The sequence below is a fragment of the Dermochelys coriacea genome, chromosome 2, assembly GCF_009764565.3.
Source record: "Dermochelys coriacea isolate rDerCor1 chromosome 2, rDerCor1.pri.v4, whole genome shotgun sequence".
NCBI lineage: Eukaryota > Metazoa > Chordata > Testudines > Dermochelyidae > Dermochelys > Dermochelys coriacea.
Window position 1 is genome coordinate 196,017,099 of NC_050069.1, and position 16,476 is coordinate 196,033,574.

Here is a 16,476-nt window from a genome sequence, read left to right on the forward strand (position 1 = left end):
ATCTTCATCTTAAAGATTCTGTCATGTAGAACAGCTTCAATTCCCTTTGGGGTGATCTAACCTCAATAAGTAGACGTTACACTGATTTCCTCAGAAAATGAGAGATTCAGTGCCTCTTATATGTGCCTCTCATATTAGGAAAGCTCTTAGATATAACACACCTGAAACATATATCCATTTTCCGTTCAAAAAGTTATTTTTTAAATAACTGTTTTTGTTGAGGATTGCTATAGTAAATCCTATTTTGTCCACTTATTTGGCCCTACAGTGAAATAAAAAACATCAGAGGAAGGATGGTCTTGTGGTTAGTGTACTTGGCTGGAACCTGGGTGATCTGGGTTCAATTCCTAGCTCTTCTTGTGTGATCTTGGGCAAATCACTTAATCTTTCTGTTTCCCATCCATACATTATCATAATAATCACTGTCGGGCTGTGTCTACGCTGGTGCATGTATTCAATTATTTTACCTTATACATGCTTATGCGTGTTCTCTATAGCCATGCTGCGTGTCCACATATGCAGTGCTGGATATGGGGATAACGGTACATACATGCACATCCACACTACCACTGTTGTTATGCAACATTAGCACTACCATTTCAGGGGCAGTATCCCAGGATTCTATGTGCCACAGGGAGACACTCCAGGAACTGTTTTGCTATGTTTTGGTGGTACTTCAGTGTCCCCTGCCTTTACACATGTAATGGTGGCAGCTCCTGTTCATATGCCAAAGTGGGTGAAAGACATGGATGATGATGTGGTTCAGCTCCTAGTGTAGAAGAACCAGTATGGTGTGTTGGAAACCGGGGCTTTGGAAATTTGAAATGAGGAAATAGACTTTCGTGGAGTTGTGTGAGGAGCTTGTACCAAACTTCCAGAGGCAGAACACTTGATGCAGGGAAGCCACTTTGGTGCAGAAGTGGGGGGCTATTTCCCTGTGGAAGCTGGCTACACCAGACAGCTATAGATCCATTGTAGACCACTTTGGGCTTGGCAAGTCTGCTGACAGGGTTGTGGCTGGGCAGGTTTGCAAGGCAATTAACACCGTGACCTACTCACAGGTGGTTGTCTTAAGAAAAGTTCCAGAAATAATAACTGGATCTGAGAGGACAGGGTTTCCAAACTGTGCAGGGGCCACCAATAGCACTCGTATCTGAATACTGTGCCCATCACAAGTGAGTATGTGACCAGAAAAGGCTACTATTCATTCATTCTGCAAGGCTCAGTGGACCACAGAGGATTCATGAGAAACACTGGAAAGATTCATGACACCAGAATGCTGAGGCAGTCAGGATTTTACTTGGAGGAAAAAGGGACTTTAGCCCCCAGAAATGATGCTATTCTATATGGTATGGCTGTGCCAACTGTTATTTTGAGAGACCCAAACATACCTGTTCCTAACTTAGCTTGTGAAACCATACCCGACACCCTAGTAAAAGGAAATTCAGTTACAAGCTCAGTAGCTGCAGAATGGTCGTGGACTGCACTTTTGGTAGGCTGAAATCTTGCTGCCTATACACATGTTTGCCAATGTGGTTAATGCTATTTATTATATAATCATTGCCTGCTGCACACTCCATGACATTTGTGAAGGTAAAGGGGAGTGCTCCCATCCCAAGGGAAAATGGGACAGTCTGGTTTACAGACTCTGTACATATGAAGTGTTGGTGTAGCCATGTTATTACGAAGACAAGGTGGGTGAGGTAATATATTTTATTGGATCAACTTCTGTTGGTGAGAGAGACAAGTTTTCAAGCTTGAACAGAGCCCACACCTGAAGAAGAGTTCTGTGTAAGCTCAAAAGCTTGTCTCTCTCACTAACAAAAGTTGGTCCAATAAAAGAGATTACCTCACCTACCTTGTCTCCATAAAGGCAGCCAGACCCCACCCATGTGGACACTGGTCTGGTTCCCACTGGGCAAGGGAAATCAGGGATGCCTTATGTGTGCATATCTTGGCACAGCAGAGATGCAGAGGCTGGCATCTGTCTGTGCTGTGAGACTCCTTCACACCCTGTGCAGATTCTGGAAAAGCACGAGAGAATATCGATACATATCTATCGGGCAACATAGCTTTGTCAGGGTTTTGTTCCCCTGCAGTGGAAGGTTATTAGTCATTCATTCCTGTGACAAGTTATAACAGGGCACTCCCCCCGGTGTTAACACCTTTTGGGTTGGGTTTGTACTGCGGAGGGTGGTTGCTGAGTTGTAATGGGGTCATTGTGCAATGCTTTTGTCTTAACTCTCACACTTGTTTAAAAATCTATTATTTGGAGCATGCAATCTCTCTTAACAACCTTATCAACATTTGCTTTGGGCAGGGTGGCGAGTGCACCTATTTTTTAAATAGTTCTTTGTCAGTGGTGCTAACTGCGCTTAGATGCTGTTATGACACACTAATTGCTACTAAAGTTGAAAGTGGTCAGGATTGAGGTGGGTGGGAAAGAAGGGCCTTTTAAATAATGGTTAATGGCAGATGTCTGTATTGTTACTTGAACTGGGTTTTGTTTTCCTGCATGTGAACCAAACACTAAAGATGCGTATCCACCCATTTTCTGTGTTGTGAGTTCTGCTGCATTTAGAACTAGCACTGCTTTCTGTAAACACCTAACACTAGCTGCACTTTCCCCATCCCTTCCCTGTGTCCTGGGGACTTTGGATCTTTCTGAACCTGCAGGGAGGGGGCTGTGGGTGTGGGATAAACAGAAAAGTGTTTGTAGTATGATGGCACCAGACAGATGCACCATTCCAATTCATGTGCTGTGAATCATGAGGCCCAATCCTGAACCTGAAAACATCTTACATTCATCATGCTTAGGAAGGAGGGTCCACACAGAAGTCAAGGAAATGATAACATTGATTAAAAGAACTACATGAAATGTTTAAGTAAAGTATTTTTCAAGAGAGATGAAAACCCAACAAAATATAATTAGACTGAATCTGTGAACAACAGCCACATGTTAATGTCTCTGCATCCATCTCCTTGCCTTCTCCCTGACAAGGTGGGGAATGATGGGAGGAAACTGTTCTTGGGGACATATGGGGATGTCCACCTGCTTGGAAGGTAGGCATCTGGTGGGGTTCAGGGATTTCTGCAGGCTCATTGTTCCCCTCCTGGATGCTAGTGAGAGAGGTGGGAAAGGAGTGTGCCCCGGTGAGGTATTTCATGTGTTGCTGGATGGTGTGGTCCTGGGAGTCCTCAGGCTCCTCCCAGTCATTCTGGGGGAGAGGGGATTGGGTACTCCACTTCATCAGGACCCTGGGCAGCCGCCAGAGAAGGAGGAGATGGCGGCAGTCCATAGACAGGATCAGTGGCCATGGCAGCAGGAGGACCTCAAACTCATTCGGCCACAGGTTCTATGAACCTCTCCATTAGGGAATACTCCTGTTTTGTAATGTGTACCTCCTGCACCATGAACTGGTTCATCAGTGTCTCTTCCTGTGGAAGAGCCTAATCGTCCCAGGCCCTGAGGAATTCAAGCTGCTCCTAGTTCCTCCTGTCCACACCAATGAGAAGATCCTCCAGGGTCCTTCTGTCTGCTTTTGTTGTCTTTGGGGTGTTGCTCCTGCCCTTCCAGTACAATGGTTTCCCTCTTTGGAGTAAAAGGTCCTGACAGTTCAAAGACAAGAGTAGCCTTATATACATTTTTTTTCCTTTGGAAGAATCTGAGAAATCCCCCAGATAACATAACTTTTCTGAGGAAGGTATCACAATATTGATACTTTCCAGCACTCCAGGAATGTGACTGTTAAATATCTTTGGTTCTCAGACTACTTTTGCAGCCCATGAGGAACGAGCAGAAGTTACGAATGGTAAGATTTAAATGTACTCATGTTTTAAAAAATGTAAAAAGTCTATAGTGTCTCAAAGGGGTGAGAGGTGGCAGTTCTTCCAGAGGCTATATTACCAGTATGCAATTTCTTCTTTAAAGGCTGGGCAACTTCTGGAGAACACAGCAGTTTTCATGGTACCAGAATGAGAGAGGTGACTTTCCAATCCTGTGGAGGAGATCCAGCAATCTACACCAGAGAGATGTTTCTGCTAATGGACACCCCGCTATATATTGTGAATGGAGGGGTTTGGTCAGCTATGAAGGTAGACCAAGCAGATTTGTGCTGCTATTGAACATCAAGACCCAGCTGAAGTTTCTGCTACAGCAGAAGCTTGCTGAAATATGTTTACAGGACTGAGATACAATTCAACTGGAAATTGACTATATTCTCAGCTAAGATCTGGAGTTTCTGTGCAAAGGTAGATGCAAACCAGGAACACCATCTACCTCATCCCCTTGTTGGCATCACTAGAAAATCCAGCCCCTGTACCTGCTTAACAATGGTGAAATGGACAGGGAAAGAAAGAGACATCACAACTTTTTTTCATTTCCCGAAGTCTCAGATCAGCACCACAAACCCCTCACCTCTTCACTGCAAAGGGACATCATACTGTGTTTGTCTTCAAGGTGTTCCGGGGCATTCACTGAGGTCCCTGCTGCCTCCTCACCCTGGCTCTTTTTGGCATCCTGTCAGACAATGAGGCTAGTAGACTTGAGGAGGGGGTTGTGAGCCACTTGAGACTCTGTACAGGGAACCCTGACAGCACCTGGTCCAGCTCATCCTAAAAGAGGTATGTATGACGAACCCTCATGGAGCAACTGTTTGACTCTTTTGCCCTCTGTTCAGGAGTCTCAAGTGCTTGATGCATTCCCGGTACTGGGCTGGAGTCCACTCAATGCCCACCCACTCCAGCCTCCCTGAAATTTCCTGGTAGAAGTGTATTTTCCTGCCACTCTGGGCAAAGTCATGGAGGATGGTATATTCCAACCAAACAGTGATCAGCACACAGGTATGGCCAGCGAGCCAGATGTCTGCTCTCGGAGGAGGATCCATGTTCACCTGTCCTGATCTGGAAAGGGTGCGGTGGAAAGCTGTTCTGATGTGGTCAGCACAGCTCTCTACTACCAGTAGCAGTGGGGGGAACATGGGGACCTTTATAGATTGGGTGAGGGTCAGGAAGACAAGGGTTCAATGCACTGTGGGAGGAGAATGATTGAAACTTGACACCTGGTACACACCCCTTACTCCATTCAAACTGGCATGGGTACAAAACTACGCCACCACCTGAGGGGTATATATGCCCCCACCCCTTAGGCATGTTAATTTATTCACCTGCTCTTTGCTTTCAGACATGTGCTTCTGGGGTTTAGATGTGGACAATGGTGGCGGGGGGGGGGGGGGGTTATAGCCCAATCACGTGCACAGATGTGTACAGTCACTGGTGTATATGTCGACTCAGACTGGAACATTATAAACATGAGATTATCAGGATTTCACTACAGAAGCAGAAGGAAAAATTGAGCAGCAAGGAAAGAACATCCCTATTATTCATTCTCTCTCTCTCTCTCTCTCTCTCTCTCTCACACACACACACACACACACACACACACACACACACACCCCCCTTGACAAATAGTAAAGAAACTGAGGGGGGAAAATTGGCCAGCTAAATTTGTTTGTATAAACATTCTCTCTTTACTTTTGCTCCATTGGCAAACTCCACTTGAACTGGTTTCCCTTTCTCTGTGTGGCTCCCCTTTTTCCTTCTGGAAAACATAGTTTACCTCGCCCTGCTGCCATAGTGTTCTAGTGATCATGTCTAATTTCAAATCTCAGATTAGTGAGCTGCTACATGTAACACCACCCATTGGTTTAAAGGTCAGTGCAGTTCAACAGCAACTGTCAGGGAAGTTTAACTTTGTCCATTTTTTGCAGTCACAAGAAAAGAGGCAGTAGTTCAATATGCGGCAATTCAGAGCTGGTTGGAGAAGTACAGGCCTGATCAGCTTTCAGGAAGTGACCATGCAGGTAATTTTCTATTTCTCATCATGATGGATGTATTTTGGCTGTTTCTGAACTGGAAATCATGGATGTCATCTGGATCAAGATTCTTTTGGTCTTGATGCTTGGAAAATGTTCTTTTTGCAATTCTGGTTTTGTGAGTAATAATCACAATGTATTTACTCATATTAATACACAAAGGCATGCATTACAACATCAGAGGGAATTCTAGAGCATATATTAAGCTTTGCTATTTAATTAAAAATATTTAAACTGAAAGGTTTTTCTGGAATACGCTGCAGTTGCTAACACATTTTAAAATGTTTTATGTTAGGAATGTTTGATGGTTTCAAGGGGAATGTATTTACTGAGAGAGCATGAGGAGAGAGCATTCTATATGCGCAGAGCTTTGCATTTAAATATCTATGACCCTGATCCTGCAAATGATGGATATCTCTATCTGCACAGAGCCCCATTGAAGTAAATGTTAGCTCATGTGTGTGCAGTTGCAGGATTGGGGTCTTTGTCTCTACATTATGCCATTCTAGATGGATGGGTACGCTTATTTGATGAGTTTACTGCCTACATAGATAAAGTCACGATTTGTCTGGAAGCATAGATGTCTTATACCACAACTTTTGTACCAACACTTTTGATTTTTTTTTTTTGTCCAAGAGACCCTTTTATTTAAAAACTTCCAATGTTAATCCACCATACAATTTGGGGGGAAAATCTCTATTGCCGTTGTGCACATCACTACAGCAGTGATTATTATTTGTAATTAGAGATGGATCAAAGACACAAAATATGAAACCAGATTTAAACTTTCCCAAAACTCAGGGGACGTCTGATTTTGGTTGAGCCCATCACTGCGAAAGGGGCCAGCTACAAAATGCTAGCCTCGTCTACATGAGAAATTTGCATCAGTTTAACTTAAATTGGTTTTTAAACTGATTTAGTTAAACAGGTGCAAACCCCTTATTTTGGACACTCTTATTTCAGCTTAAAATTGGCTTATTTCAGGTTAGTTTAAACCAATTCCTAACTGATTTAAGATAAACTGAAATGAGAGTATCCACACAGCTTTTTGTACCTATTTAATCAAATGGGTTCAAAATCACACCTTTAGTTAAACTGGTGTAACTTTCACATGTAGACAAAGCCTCACTTCAGCTCTGAACTTCCTCAAATGTGGGTTTGTTCCGATCTGCAGCTATGGTTTGGGCCCCACTCTCTTTCGAATGGAAATAACAGTTTTTGGTACTCGACCATTACAAATGTGTGTTACTTGCATGTTCATTGCACTAGATCACATGCTTTTATGCAAACTGTGAAAATGAAATCCAAGATATTGCCTTCACTAAGGTATACATGAATCCATTTGCTGTGCTCACGAAGATATTCTCCACCTGCTTTTGGCATAAAATGTATGTTTTACATCCCATCTTGGCACATACATCTCCTGCCTTCCAATTACGAATGCCTTGGGGTGACCAAATAAGCAATAAGTCTAGCTGCTCCTGGTAGAAGAAGACACTGCTGCACTGCATTATATTTTTTGATGGATGTATATTCCCAATAAGCACAAATAGACTTGACGTCAGCAACCTCTGCATCAGCAGGGATTTAAAAATTGGGTCAGGCACTTTGCTGGATTGAGGGAGGGAAGCAGGTGAGGAGCTTGTGTGTGTATGAATGGGTGACTGTGTCTATACTTCATTTTCCCCCTCAAATTCCCCACTGTTGCTACCTCTGGTACAGCTCCATTAGTTCTAGCAGCTGAGGGAGACTTAAATGTAAAGTGACTGACCTGCATTTTAATCACCTTCATTGAAATTCTGGCTCTGTGGAAGTCAGTGGCAAAACTTCCATTGATGTAAATGGGGCCGGGATTTCACCTCACATTGTTTAACCCTGCTCAGGACTTTGTCTAGTTACACAGGCACTGATCCACAAAGGGACTTAGGGGCTGTGATGCTCAGTGTTGCAAAGCCTAACTTTTAGGTGTCTAGAAATTCACAGGAACAACATTGTGATCCACAAAGCCTGAGTTAGGACACTAGGCCCCCTATACAATGCATGTGGAAAGACAGGCACCTTACACTGGACTCTACAAAGCCAGCATGCTTGGAGGGGAGCTGCCTATGCTAGCCAATACGAGATGCAAATGAGAGGCACCCCTAGGTTTTGTGCAGGGTCCCAGCTGCCAGTCCCATGTCCAGTATCCCAGTGCCTTTGGACCCCAACCCGGGGCTCTGCTGCCGAACCCACACGCAGGGTCCTGGCTGCTGTGGACCCCTGCTTGGGGCTCTGCCACTGGACCCCCTCTTAGGGCTCTTCCCCTGGCCCCACATGCGGGGTCCCGGCTGCTGGCTCAGCACCTGGGGCTCTGCTCCTGCCCTCAGCTGTGGTCTCGGCCTCAGCCCCCTTACTTCTGTCTGTGTCCCACCCCACCTCCCAGAACCATGGCCCAGTCTTGGCACCAGCTCTAGGGAGAGGGGGCATGGACAGGGGTAAGGGGGGGTGCCAGGTAAAAAGTTTGGGGATCACTGCCTTTCAGCACCCCCACTGTAAAAACTGTTCCCATGCCACTGGCTGAGCCCCATGTCTCTCACAGAGATAGGGGCCTAAGTCCAGGCTGCAGGGAAGCACCTTTATCAGCTTGCAATCCACAACTGGGAACCCTTTTCATTGAGTCAGATAATTTAGGTGCCTAAGTCATTTTGTGTAAGGAAGGCGACTGCCTCACACCACACAAGACAGCCAAATGCACCCACCTTATAGCTTCTGAGCCCAGTGGCTAGAGCACGGATGTGGGAGATCCAGGTTCAATTCTCCCCTCTGCATGAGAGGGGGAACAGGATTTGAACAGGGATCTTCCCCCATCTTTCAGGAATGTGGTCCTACCACTGAGCTGTGGAATATGCTGAGGTGGGAGTCTCTCCTGTTTAAGTTGTACCACTGTGGATTAAATAATTAAAGACCTGGTGGAGCCTGGACCCATGGTCTCCTACCTCCCAGAGGGATGCCTGAACCATCAGGTTTAAGATTCATTCTCACTTTTGCTCTCTGGCCCAATTACTCTTTAAATATCCAAAGTGCAAGAGCTTCAACAGGAGAGACTGAGGGAGTACTACATTAGTGTATCTCATAGCCTAGTGGCTAGCATACTCTCCTGTTCAAATCTTTTCTCCCCTTCATGCAGAGGAGGGAACTGAACGTGGGTCTCCAACATACCAGGTCAGTGCTCAAACCCTGAGGCTCAAAATGATAAGATGGGCACCACTTCCACCTTCTCCAACAGTTGGATTTTGAATGGGACCTATCTGGCAGGCAGCCTCTCAGCACAGTCTAGTGGATCAGGCCCCAGGAGTCAGATAGGAGCTCTTCTGCCTATCTTCTCCCATTCATGGATTGTTCTGGGGCTTAGGCAGGAGATGAACATCTGGGCACCCTAGAAGGAGTCAGCAGTTCTTATGCCCAGAGGCAGAAACATAGGCAGCTAGGGAACTTTTAGATCAAAGAGTTAGGTGCTGAGTGAAGTTAGGTGCCTACAGGGTTTGCAACAGCTGAGAAGATGTTTTGTGGATTGCAATTGAGCCTAAAAATGTGACTTAGGTGCCCATATCCAGGGTTTAGGCACCTAAGTATCTGTGTAGAGCTGGGCCACAGTGATTAGAACCCCTTCAGCTGTCACCAGCTTGTCACTATTAGAATGATCAGCATTGCTACTGCCTGTGGAAATGTACTAATAGCAGCAATACTGAGATAACAGAGGGGAGAGAGGCACAGCTAGCTCTGAACTCTAACATGTGACATCGGTCCTAGGCACAATGATGAAGAAGCTGAAACGGAATGCAACTGATTAAAACCTCAAAAGGTAGGAATATCATTAATGCCATTGTGGTTTTATGGAAAATAGGTCTTCTCAAACAAATCTGATTTCATTCTTTGATGAAATTGCAACTTTTGACTCAGTACCACATAAATGTCTGATTAAAAAAATTAGTATTATAAAATATCAATAGAGCTGGATTAAGAACTGGCTAACTGACAGATCTCAAAAAGTAGTTGCCTGTAGGGAATCATTACTGAATGGGGGGGTGTTTTTAGTTGGGTTCCACAGGGACTGGTAGTAGGCCATATGCCACTCTGCAACATTTTCACTAATTAGCTGCAAATAAACCTAAAATCACTGCTGATAAAATATGCGGATGACAAAGATTGGCAGGGTGGTCAGACAGAGCGATTTGAAGCACTTGGTAAGATGGGCCCATTCAAACAAAATGAGTTTGAATATAGCCATATACAAAGTTATACATCTAGAAACCAGGAATGAGGACCTTATTTACAGACCGGGAGACGGTATACTGGAAAGCAATGACTCTGAATAGGACCTAGGGGTCCTAAAGGACAAGCAACTTAACCTGAGTTGCTGTAGCAAAAAGAACTAATGTAATCCTTGACTATATAAACAGGGGAATAGTGAATAAAAGCAGGGAGATGATTTTGCTTCTGTGTATGGTGTAGTCAATACCAGAATACTGCGTCCGGTTCGGATGTGAACTTTTTTAAAGGATGTTGAAAAATTGGAGAGGGTTCAGGAAAGAGTCACAAAAATTATTTCAGTGATTGAGAAAATGCCTTGAAGAGACTTGAAGAGCTCTGTTTAGCTTATCAGAAGTAAGATAGAGAGGTGATTTCATTCTTCACAGGGAGAAAACCCTGGGTACTAAAGGGCTCTTTACTCTACTGGAGGTAGGCATAACTAGAACCAATTGCTGAAAGCTGAAGCCAAACAAATTCAAATTAGAAATTAGGCACAAGTTTTTAACAGTGAGGCTGATTAACCTCTAGAAAAAGGGAAGTGATGGATTCGCCTTCTCTTGCTTTGTGCAAATCAAGGCTGGATGCCTTTCTGGGAGATGTGCTTTAGTCAAACTCAGGTTACCAAGTTCAATACAGAGGTAACTGGACAAAATAGAATGGCCTATGATGTACAGGAGGTCAGACTAGATGATCCATTGTTTCCTACTGGCCTTAAACTCAGTGAATCTATGATATGTAAGGTTAAAAATACATAGTATAGATGACAGCTGCTGTGTGCATGAAGGTATGTAGCAAGCCACAAATTGAATTCATCGCAAAAATTAAAACTATTCAAGGCAGTGTCTTTTTAAAGAAAACACTCTTGAGCTAGCCCTTTAATGGAATCGGTTTCCTCTGTGACTAGTCTAGGGGTCGCATGATGAGAACATGTGACTCAGAACTAGGCCCACTGAGGGGAGACAGCAGGGTGGAGATGACTCTTGTAGTGCACCAAGGCAGAGGGAGTGGAAGCTTGCAGGGAGGAGGAGCCAGCCAGTTGGTGGAGGGGGAAGCTAGCTGGGAGGGGAACTTAACTTCAGCAGAGACAGGACGTAGAGCCCCACACCAAGGGTGTGACCCAGCAGGAGGCCAGGTGGCAGATTTGTGTTGTTTTGAACTTGATGTTAGTAAATTAGCCTCCCAGCTGGAGAGGGTTTTTATGAAAATAGCTGCAGTGTGAACTCTGATTCCCTGGGGGGAAGAGGAAACCAAGGCAGCACAGGCATCTGAAGGGGGATCATACAAGTTCTGTTACAGTTCATCTTAAAAAAGAAATAAAGTGAGTTGTGCTAGACTGATGGCTCTGGAGATTTTATTCCTTTCTTCCCACAGGCCAGGCACAGGACATACAGAACAAACTTCCTGGCAACAGTCCCTCAGTCCGCCTAAACCATAAACTAGAGGGACCTTCTCCTCCTCCTGCGGGGGTTGTAAGGGCAGTTCACTTTCCATACCCATTCACTCCTAGACCCCTTCATTTCTGAAACTGCCAACAAGGTGGTCAGCTAGTTCAATCCTGGCTTTGTTTTTGCTGATATGGACACACGTACTAGAAACTAACTAGACAGAGACCACCACCAAACCTGTTTCATATAAACATGTTCTATACCTTTACAGACATCTCCTCTAGAAAATAAGCAAACAAGGTGTCTTTGATTTAAATTAGTCCTTGCTGCAGCATGAAATAGAGGGAAACTTTGGTTTGATTCATTGCAAATGAACGGGCACAAGTGCTGTCTGTCCATTGTCATGCAGCATATTCATCTGTCTTCTTTTTTTCTGTTCACCATACCGTCAAGGATCAGTTGGAAAAGCTGTTCTTTCCCACATGCTGTCCTTTGCCACAGTTATAAATTGAGATCTTTGAGGTGGAACTGCTGTTAAAATTTGTTAACTTCTAGGCTCCACAACATTGACAGTGTCTTTTAAATTATCCCATGATATTTCCAGGCCACTGAGGTTCATATGCTTCCAGCCCTTAAGCCCACAGATGGGAGCAGATGGTCAGAGATTGCAGAGAAGAAGGTAGAGGAAGCCTTCAATCCACCCTCCAACACTAAGACCTGTGCAGAGAATTCTGGAAAAGTGTGCAGCCTAGCGGAGGACACGGGCAGTGAACTCCCTAATGGCCATGAAGAACCATAACAGCCTTGAGCATAACAGCCTTGAGCAGAAAGTCCCCAACCCCCTGCTCCACACAATTTACCAGATACTTTCTATTGGACTTGGAGAGATAGGAGTTTCAGCTTCTCATCCGCAAATTGTCTTTCAAATGCAGATTTTCATGATAGGTCTGAGCCAGTGGGCTTGATGTAATGTATTAAGTAAAAGCAAGTTCTTGATTGTTTTTGGTTATTAGTAGATTCTGAACAGTCCCTGACTGCATCCCTATTTACAATTTCACTGTAACCTTCCAACTGAATTAACTTTTTAGACTGAGAAGGGAGAAAGAGCTAATTAGCGCTTTCTTTTTTTTTTCTTTGGCAGTCTATCTTATTATAAAACTAATTAGTATCTGGCTTTTTATTGTTGTGACAATTAGGATATTAAAAATAGGCCATGGAATACAATTAAAAACTGTTACATTTTGTAATGATCCTACACTGGGTCAGACACTCGTAAATAAAAAGACTTCTGCCTTTCTTTTCTTATCCCCCCTCTTTTTTTAAAAAAAATGCTCTGCCCTTGGAATCCTCTCTGAAAGTCTGAAGGAGTAATGGATTTTAGGGATAGTTACTTGATGAAATTGAAGGAGTAAATATGGAAGATATTCAGGGCCAGGTTGAGACATTACTTGTTAATCAGAAATCCCCACTGATATCAAGAAGGGTTTCTGCTTGAAAAATGATGGCACAATATGGCCCTCAGGTTGGAACTGATTGTAATGGTGACGATTCTCAGGAATCTGGATGTTTGACATCTGGATGGATATAATTGTGACTACTGCACTTATACAACTAGGCTGAATGGGAGGGGGGAACCCATGCTACCTTTCCTGTTGCTGTAAGTGGACTGGGTAACAAGGAATTAGAAAAATCATTAACAGACTTACAGAGAGGAGTCAACAAAACAATAAGATCATCTTCTGATACTCAAATACTTTAGTAAGAGGCAAGTAGCCTTGAAATGTCATCTTGCAAAACACAGAAATAATTTTAAATGTTATTCTGAAACAAGTTGGCTTACTGATACTCATAACAGGAGATCAGATCCATTATTTATATTTGAAGATATTTAAACTATAGAGTCTGGCCTTTGTGGAGGAATCAGTTAGTTATAACTATAGACTAATAAAAATAAGCTATACCAATTATAAGCACTTTTGTACCATAACAGGAATAAGCAATACTGGTTTAAGCACCTGTATATCAGTAAAACTGCATTCACATAAAAAGTTTTTATGCTTTACCTATATTGGTTTCTAAACCAATATAGTTAGAGCATTACAAAAGCTATGTGGAGACAAGACCTTAGCAATGGGCAATTGATTTGCAGTATGCAGTAGCATTACATCTGGGGTAAAATGTTAGGATTTTGTTTTTATATTGTTATTGGCATTATTTAGTTCAATATTAGTCATGCATTCAGGATAGAATGTAACTGGTTTAAATGGACTGTAGTTGGTTGTATATAATTGAATGGCTATATATCATTTATGAGGTTTTTTATGCCTATGTGTGTTATACACAATTTGGGGGGGCTCAGAGCTGGGGGGATGGATTGGAGCGTAAAACCCCCATAAACTTGTGTATAACACATGTAGGCATAAAACCGCCCATAAATGGTTTGGCCAGGTGTGGACAGGCGTCCGGTTTTCAACTGGAACACACAATCGAAAAGGGACCTTGGTGGCTCTGGTCAGCACTGCTGACTGGGCCATTAAAAGTCCAGTTGGAGGTGCTAAGGCCAGCTAGTCCCTACCTGTTCTGGCATCATGCTGCGCCCCCGGAAGCGGCAAGCAGGTCTGGCTCCTAGGCGGCGGGTGCCACGGGCTCTGCATGCTGTCTCCACCTGAAGCTCTGGCGGAGGCGATGCCTGCAGGTGAGAGCGACACATGTAGCCTCCTGGCCCCCCCGCTTAGGACCAAGACCTGCTGGCTGATTCTGGGGCATGTGCAGCATGGTGCCAGGACAGGCTGGCAGCCTGCCTTAGGCCCCCTGCTGCACCGCTGACCGGGAGCCACCCTAGGTAAGCCTGCGCCCCAACATCGAGCCCCAAAGCCCCCATTCCTGAGACCCCCCAAACCTGGAGCACCCTCCTGTACCCCAAATTCCTCATCCCCGGATCCACCCAAGAGCCCACACCCCCAGCCCTCACCCTCCCTGCACCCAACCCCCTGTCCCAGCCCAGAGCTCCCTCCCATACCCTGAACCCCCTCATCCCAGCCCCACCCCCAGAGCCCTCACCCCCTCCTTCACCCCAACCCTCTGCTCCATCCCAGTGAAAGTGTTTGAGGGTGGGGGAGAGCAAGCCACCAAGGGAGGGGGAATGTAGTGAGTGGGGGGTGGGGCTTTGGGGGCAGGGCAGGGCTAGGGTGTTTGGTTTTGTGCAACTAGAAAGTTGGCAACCCTATACACAACATTGTATTATTTACATGATTAAGTACTGAAGCAGTGTGTTAAAACTGTGCATTTAATCTTTGTTTAAATTTTCACTAATATGTATATTTGTACATTTTAAGATATGCACCTGTGGACATCGTCCACACACTTCAATTTCTTTATAAATTGTACCAGTATGTTCTCTAAAACATGGGTTGAAATTCAGTCTGATGAATTTCTATTGCACTACTGGCAGGCCCTATATTTTGGGAATTAATTAGCTTGTTTATGAAGTAACTGTTTGCAGTTTTATGCTACTTTGGTTCCTTCCCTTTGAAGAGTTGTTGTCATCTGTGTTATACTATTTTGAATAAAGCTGACTCAATGAGTGCTCATATTGTACATTTCTTTACCTCTTAAATTCAGAGAACCCCCAAGAGCAGGGAGGTCTTAGATGGAAGAACTCTTTTAAGTCTGATGGAGGGCGTCCCAGGACAGAACAGTGCTGAATTGTTGAAGTCACTTCCAGTCAATTGATCAGTGGAAAGCGTATTCTTGGAGATAACGAATGCCTCTACTCTTCTCCTTCTTGCTCCAGCAGCCTTATCCCAATATGCCTAATCAAAAAAAGTCTACATAATTCATCTGAAGGATCCAGTACTTTGAACGTGTGCTTTCAAGTTTTAGTTGTTACTTTGCAATGGTTATAAGTTGTTTTTTAATTTCTGCAGGAAGAGTTTTTAAAAATGTCAGGTGAATTTCTCTTTAGTGAGCAATGTTAATGCCACTGTTATTAATCTGCTTTTTCCAAATCATTTGCGGGAAGGAGCAGGGGGTAGAAGTATAGTAGCATAGACTCTAGCTCTATTATACAGTTATTAATGTATTTAGCCAAAGTGAAATGTGACCCTGAAAGAAGGATGGGCTCTGCTGGTTTAAACTTCCCGCACTTCTGTCACTTGGCCATGTCTACTTGGAAAGTTTACCATTTACATTAATATAATTATACCAATATAACTCACAGTGTGGAAACTCCTATAATGGAATAAGAAATTTTGCATCAGGAGTTTATTCCGGTATAACTTTTTCCATTTAAACTCACACTTTAGATTATACATAAATAAAAATGTCCTGTGTAGACAAAGCCTAAAATTGCTTCCACCCCTAATGTAGGAGTAGGATCTTATATTTGTATTAGAGGTTATAATGATTGACGGTTATAATAATGTAGTATGTATTAAATGTATTAATGTATGATTTGATCATCCTGCCAGCCACCCTTTTTGATTTCAAGGCAGGAATAGACCAGAATAGTCCTTATGGCTGATTATGGTCACTTTTTGTTTTAGGATAAGATTTCATTACAGTATTTGCTATAAGGTCTTGCTTCTTATCTGCATTGCAAACTAAGTTGTGTAAAGTTCTTTTGTAATCCCTTTAGTAACCATATAATCCTTTCCAAAATGTTATCCAGTCTGAAGGTCTCTGTAAAAGACTGTTTGTGTGAATGAGGAATGCATGCATCAGGAAAAGAGAAGGTGTGAAGGCCAGATGTTATAGCCAGATGGTCAAGGAACAAGGAATGAAGAGACTTAACGACACCAGAGAACCATCAATGCACATCCATAACTAAGAAAGGGCAGATTGATGACTCTGAGGTGGAGGCTGGCACCACTAAAGACAAGACAATTGATTAAATCGAAACCAGGACAGGATGACCCTCTCGGAGGTGT

The 16,476-nt window shown here is 43.7% G+C and overlaps 1 long non-coding RNA gene across 1 annotated transcript; it reads left to right on the forward strand.

Annotated features, from left to right (window-relative positions):
- The first annotated feature begins 4,351 nt into the window (after positions 1 to 4,351).
- On the forward strand, positions 4,352 to 15,521 carry LOC122458942. Its single transcript, XR_006279308.1, has 3 exons — positions 4,352 to 4,623; positions 5,769 to 5,861; positions 15,170 to 15,521. It is a non-coding gene; the product is annotated as an uncharacterized LOC122458942 (long non-coding RNA).
- The last annotated feature ends 955 nt before the right edge of the window (positions 15,522 to 16,476 follow it).